The following is a 7,293-nucleotide window of genomic DNA, read 5'->3' as shown; positions in this document are numbered from 1 at the left end:
CTAACATCTGTCAGAACCCTTCCATTAACTAACATCAGAACCCTTCCATTAACTAACATCAGAACCCTTCCATTAACAACATCAGAACCTCTTCCATTAACTAACATCAGTCAGAACCCTTCCATTAACTAACATCAGAACCCTTCCATTAACTAACATCTGTCAGAACCCTTCCATTAACTAACATCAGAACCCTTCATTAACCAACATCAGAACCCTTCCATTAACTAACATCAGAACCCTTCCATTAACTAACATCAGAACCCCTTCCATTAACTAACATCAGAACCCTTCCATTAACTAACATCAGAACCCCTTCCATTAACTCCAACATCAGAACCCTTCCATTAACTAACATCTGTCAGAACCCTTCCATTAACTAACATCAGAACCCTTCCATTAACTAACATCTGTCAGAACCCTTCCATTAACTAACATCTGTCAGAACCCTTCCATTAACTAACATCTGTCAGAACCCTTCCATTAACTAACATCTGTCAGAACCCTTCCATTAACTAACATCAGAACCCTTCCATTAACTAACATCTGTCAGAACCCTTCATTAACTAACATCAGAACCCTTCCATTAACTAACATCAGAACCCTTCCATTAACTAACATCAGAACCCTTCCATTAACTAACATCAGAACACTTCCATTAACTAACATCAGAACCCTTCCATTAACTAACATCAGAACCCTTCCATTAACTAACATCAGAACCCTTCCATTAACTAACATCAGAACCCTTCCATTAACTAACATCAGAACCCTTCCATTAACTAACATCAGCAGAACCCTTCCATTAACTAACATCAGAACCCTTCCATTAACTAACATCAGAACCCTTCCATTAACTTACATCAGAACCCTTCCATTAACTAACATCAGAACCCGTCCATTAACTAACATCAGAACCCGTCCATTAACTAACATCAGAACCCTTCCATTAACTAACACCAGAACCCTTCCATTAACTAACATCAGAACCCTTCCATTAACTAACATCAGAACCCTTCCATTAACTAACATCAGAACCCTTCCATTAACTAACATCAGAACCCGTCCATTAACTAACATCAGGAACCCTTCCATTAACTAACATCAGAACTCCTTCCATTAACTAACATCTATCAGAACCCTTCCATTAACTAACATCAGAACCCTTCCATTAACTAACATCAGAACCCTTCCATTAACTAACATCAGAACCCTTCCATTAACTAACATCAGAACCCGGTCCATTAACTAACATCAGAACCCTTCCATTAACTAACATCTATCAGAACCCTTCCATTAACTAACATCAGAACCCTTCCATTAACTAACATCAGAACCCCTTCCATTAACTAACATCAGAACCCTTCCATTAACTAACATCAGAACCCTTCCATTAACTAACATCAGAACCCTTCCATTAACTAACAGTCAGAACCCTTCCATTAACTAACATCAGAACCCTCTTCCATTAACTAACATCAGAACCCCTTCCATTAACTAACATCAGAACCCTTCCATTAACTAACATCAGAACCCTGTCCATTAACTAACATCAGAACCCTTCCATTAACTAACATCAGAACCCGTCCATTAACTAACATCAGAACCCCTTCCATTAACTAACATCAGAACCCTTCCATTAACTAACATCAGAACCCTTCCATTAACTAACATCAGAACCCTTCATTACCTAACATCAGTCAGAACCCCGTCCATTAACTAACATCAGAACCCTTCCATTAACTAACATCAGAACCCTTCCATTAACTAACATCAGAACCCTTCCATTAACTAATATCAGAACCCTTCCATTAACTAACACCAGAACCCTTCCATTAACTAACATCAGAACCCTTCCATTAACTAACATCAGAACCCTTCCATTAACTAACATCAGAACCCGTCCATTAACTAACATCAGAACCCTTCCATTAACTAACATCAGAACCCTTCAATTAACTAACATCCAGAACCCTTCCATTAACTAACATCAGAACCCTTCCATTAACTAACATCAGAACCCTTCCATTAACTAACATCAGAACCCTTCCATTAACTTCAACATCAGAACCCTTCCATTAACTAACATCAGAACCCTTCCATTAACTAACATCAGAACCCTTCTATTAACTAACATCAGAACCCTTCCATTAACTAACACTCAGAACCCTTCCATTAACTAACATCAGAACCCTTCCATTAACTAACATCAGAACCCTTCCATTAACTAACATCAGAACCTTCCATTAACTAACATCAGAACCGCTTCCATTAACTAACATCAGAACCCTTCCATTAACTAACATCAGAACCCGTCCATGAACTAACATCAGAACCCTTCCATTAACTAACATCAGAACCCTTCCATTAACTAACATCAGAACCCTTCCATTAACTAACATCAGAACCCTTCCATTAACTAACATCAGAACCCTTCATTAACTAACATCAGAACCCTTCGATTAACTAACATCAGAACCCTTCCATTAACTAACATCAGAACCCTTCCATTAACTAACATCAGAACCCTTCTATTAACTAACATCAGAACCCATCCATTAACTAACATCAGTCAGAACCCTTCCATTAACTAACATCTTCAGAACCCTTCCATTAACTAACATCAGAACCCTTCCATTAACTAACATCAGAACCCTTCCATTAACTAACATCAGAACCCTTCCATTAACTAACATCAGAACCCTTCCATTAACTAACATCAGAACCCTTCCATTAACTAACATCAGAACCCTTCCATTAACTAACATCAGAACCCTTCCATTAACTAACATCAGAACCCTTCCATTAACTAACATCGGAACCCTTCCATTAACTAACATCAGAACCCTTCCATTAACTAACATCAGAACCCTTCCATTAACTAACATCAGAACCCTTTCCATTAACTAACATCAGAACCGTCCATTAACTAACATCAGGAACCTTCCATTAACTAACATCTGAGAACCCTTCCATTAACTAACATCAGAATCCTTCAATTAACTAACATCAGAACCCTTCCATTAACTAACATCAGAATCCTTCAATTAACTAACATCAGAACCCGTCCATTAACTAACATCAGAACCCTTCCATTAACTAACATCTGTCAGAACCTTCCATTAACTAACATCAGAACCCTTCCATTAACTAACATCAGAACCCTTCCATTAACTAACATCAGAACCCTTCATTAACTAACATCAGAACCCTTCCATTAACTCAACATCAGAACCCTTCCATTAACTAACATCAGAACCCTTCCATTAACTAACATCAGAACCCTTCCATTAACTAACATCAGAACCCTTCCATTAACTAACATCAGAACCCTTCCATTAACTAACATCAGAACCCTTCCATTAACTAACACCAGAACCCTTCCATTAACTAACACCAGAACCCTTCCATTAACTAACATCAGAACCCTTCCATTAACTAACATCAGAACCCTTCCATTAACTAACATCTGTCAGAACCCTTCCATTAACTAACATCTGTCAGAACCCGTCCATTAACTAACATCAGAACCCTTCCATTAACCAACATCAGAACCCTTCCATTAACTAACACCAGAACCCTTCCATTAACTAACATCAGAACCCTTCCATTAACTAACATCAGAACCCTTCCATTAACTAACATCAGAACCCTTCCATTAACTAACATCAGAACCCTTCCATTACCTAACATCAGAACCCTTCCATTAACTAACACCAGAACCCTTCCATTAACTAACATCAGAACCCTTCCATTAACTAACATCAGAACCCTTCCATTAACTAACATCAGAACCCTTCCATTAACTAACATCAGAACCCTTCCATTAACTAACATCAGAACCCTTCCATTAACTAACATCAGAACCCTTCCATTAACTAACATCAGAACCCGTCCATTAACTAACATCAGAACCCTTCCATTAACTAACATCAGAACCCTTCCATTAACTAACATCAGAACCCTTCCATTAACTAACATCAGAACCCTTCCATTAACTAACATCAGAACACTTCCATTAACTAACATCAGAACCCTTCCATTAACTAACATCAGTCAGAACCCGTCCATTAACTAACATCAGAACCCTTCCATTAACTAACATCAGAACACTTCCATTAACTAACATCAGAACCCTTCCATTAACTAACATCTGTCAGAACCCTTCCATTAACTAACATCAGAACCCTTACATTAACTAACATCAGAACCCTTCCATTAACTAACATCAGTCAGAACCCGTCCATTAACTAACATCTGTCAGAACCCTTCCATTAACTAACATCAGAACCCGTCCATTAACTAACATCAGAACCCTTCCATTAACTAACATCAGAACCCTTCCATTAACTAACATCAGAACCCTTCCATTAACTAACACCAGAACCCTTCCATTAACTAACACCAGAACCCTTCCATTAACTAACATCAGAACCCTTCCATTAACTAACATCAGAACCCTTCCATTAACTAACATCTGTCAGAACCCTTCCATTAACTAACATCTGTCAGAACCCGTCCATTAACTAACATCAGAACCCTTCCATTAACTAACATCAGAACCCCTTCCATTAACTAACACCAGAACCCTTCCATTAACTAACATCAGAACCCCTTCCATTACCTAACATCAGAACCCTTCCATTACCTAACATCAGAACCTTTCCATTAACTAACACCAGAACCCTTCCATTAACTAACATCAGAACCCTTCCATTAACTAACATCAGAACCCTTCCATTAACTAACATCAGAACCCGTCCATTAACTAACATCAGAACCCTTCCATTAACTAACATCAGAACCCTTCCATTAACTAACATCAGAACCCCTTCCATTAACTAACATCAGAACCCTTCCATTAACTAACATCAGAACACTTCCATTAACTAACATCTGTCAGAACCCTTCCATTAACTAACATCAGAACCCTTCCATTAACTAACATCAGAACCCTTCCATTAACTAACATCAGAACCCTTCCATTAACTAACATCAGAACCCTTCCATTAACTAACATCAGAACCCTTCCATTAACTAACATCTGTCAGAACCCTTCCATTAACTAACATCAGAACCCTTCCATTAACTAACATCAGAACCCGTCCATTAACTAACATCAGAACCCTTCCATTAACTAACATCAGAACCCGTCCATTAACTAACATCAGAACCCCTTCCATTAACTAACATCAGAACCCTTCCATTAACTAACATCAGAACCCTTCCATTAACTAACATCTAAGAGGGTCCTACTGTCCAACACTACAGACTGTCTGACCCCCTATCTAAGAGGGTCCTACAGTCCAACACTACAGATTGTATGACCCTATCTAAGAGGGTCCTACAGTCCAACACTACAGACTGTCTGACCCCTATCTAAGAGGGTCCTACGGTCCAACACACAGACTGTCTGACCCCTATCTGAGAGGGTCCTATGGTCCAACACTACAGATTGTCTGACCCCTATCTAAGAGGGTCCTACAGTCCAACACTACAGACTGTCTGACCCCTATCTAAGAGGGTCCTACGGTCCAACACTACAGACTGTCTGACCCCTATCTAAGAGGGTCCCTCTGTCCAACACGACACTGTCTGACCCCTATCTAAGAGGGTCCTACGGTCCAACACTGCAGATTGCTCTGACCCCTATCTAAGAGGGTCCTACGGTCCAACACTACAGACTGTCTGATCCCTATCTAAGAGGGTCCTACAGTCCAACACTACAGATTGTCTGACCCCTATCTAAGAGGGTCCTACAGTCCAACACTACAGATTGTCTGACCCCTATCTAAGAGGGTCCCTACGGTCCAACACTACAGATTGTCTGACCCCTATCTAAGAGGGTCCTACAGTCCAACACTACAGATTGTATGACCCCTATCTAAGAGGGTCCTACAGTCCAACACTACAGATTGTCTGACCCTATCTAAGAGGGTCCTACAGTCCAACACTACAGACTGTCTGACCCCCTATCTAAGAGGGTCCTACGGTCCAACACTACAGATTGTCTGACCCCCTATCTAAGAGGGTCCTACGGTCCAAACTACAGACTGTCTGACCCCCTATCTAAGAGGGTCCTACAGTCCAACACTACAGATTGTCTGACCCTATCTAAGAGGGTCCTACAGTCCAACACTACCTGGTATGGCAACTGCTCGGCCTCCGACCAGCAAGGCACTACAGAGGGTAGTGCGTACGGCCCAGCATCACTGGGGCCAAGCTTCCTGCCATCCAGGACCTCTATACCAGGCGGTGTCAGAGGAAGGCCCTCAAAATTGTCAAAGACTCCAGCCACCCAAGTCATAGACTGTTCTCTCTGCTACCGCACGGCAGCGGTACCGAGTGCCAAGTCTAGGTCCAAAAGGCTTCTCAACAGCTTCTACCCCCAAGCCACAAGACTCCTGAACAGCTAATCATGGCTACCCGGACTATTTGCACTGCCCCCACCCCATCCTTTTTACGCTGCTGCTACTCTGTTAAGTATTTATGCATAGTCACTTTAACTCTACCCACATGTACATATTACTTCAACTACCTCAACTAGCCGGTGCCCCGAACATTGACTCTGCAACGGTACCCCCCTGTATATATAGCCTCCTTACTGTTATTTTTAGTTTACTTCTGCTCTTTTTTTTCTCAACACTTTTTTTGTTGTTGTTTTATTTTTACTTTTTTTTGTTAAAAATAAATGCACTGTTGGTTAAGGGCTGTAAGTAAGCATTACACTGTAATGTCTGCACCTGTTGTATTCGGAGCATGTGGCCAATACAATTTGATTTGATTTGATTTGATTGTCTGACCCTATCTAAGAGGGTCCTACAGTCCAACACTACAGATTGTCTGACCCCTATCTGAGAGTGTCCTACTGTCCAACACTACCACAACACTGCAGATTGTCTGACCCATTTCTGAGAGGGTCCTACGGTCCTACGGTGTGTGTGTGTGTGTGTGTGTGTGTGTGTGTGTGTGTGTGTGTGTGTGTGTGTGTGTGTGTGTGTGTGTGTGTGTGTGCGGCTGTGTGGAGCGTGCGTCAGCCGGCCTGTTAGTATTGAATGGCCCACATTAATTATTTAACCCCATGGCTGCTAGCCATTATTACAGAAAAATAGTACACTGCATTTGGAAACTTGTATCTGCCTTGTAAGTCAATAGAGAACAGACCCAGCAGACCAGGACACTACACCACCCCACACCATGACAGACCAGGACACTACACCACCCCACACCATGACAGACCAGACACTACGCCACACCCACACCATGACAGACCAGGACACTACACCACCCCAC

Source organism: Coregonus clupeaformis, unplaced genomic scaffold (assembly GCF_020615455.1).
Source record: "Coregonus clupeaformis isolate EN_2021a unplaced genomic scaffold, ASM2061545v1 scaf0251, whole genome shotgun sequence".
Classification (NCBI taxonomy): Eukaryota; Metazoa; Chordata; class Actinopteri; order Salmoniformes; family Salmonidae; genus Coregonus; species Coregonus clupeaformis.
Note: the sequence above shows the minus strand (reverse complement) of the source record.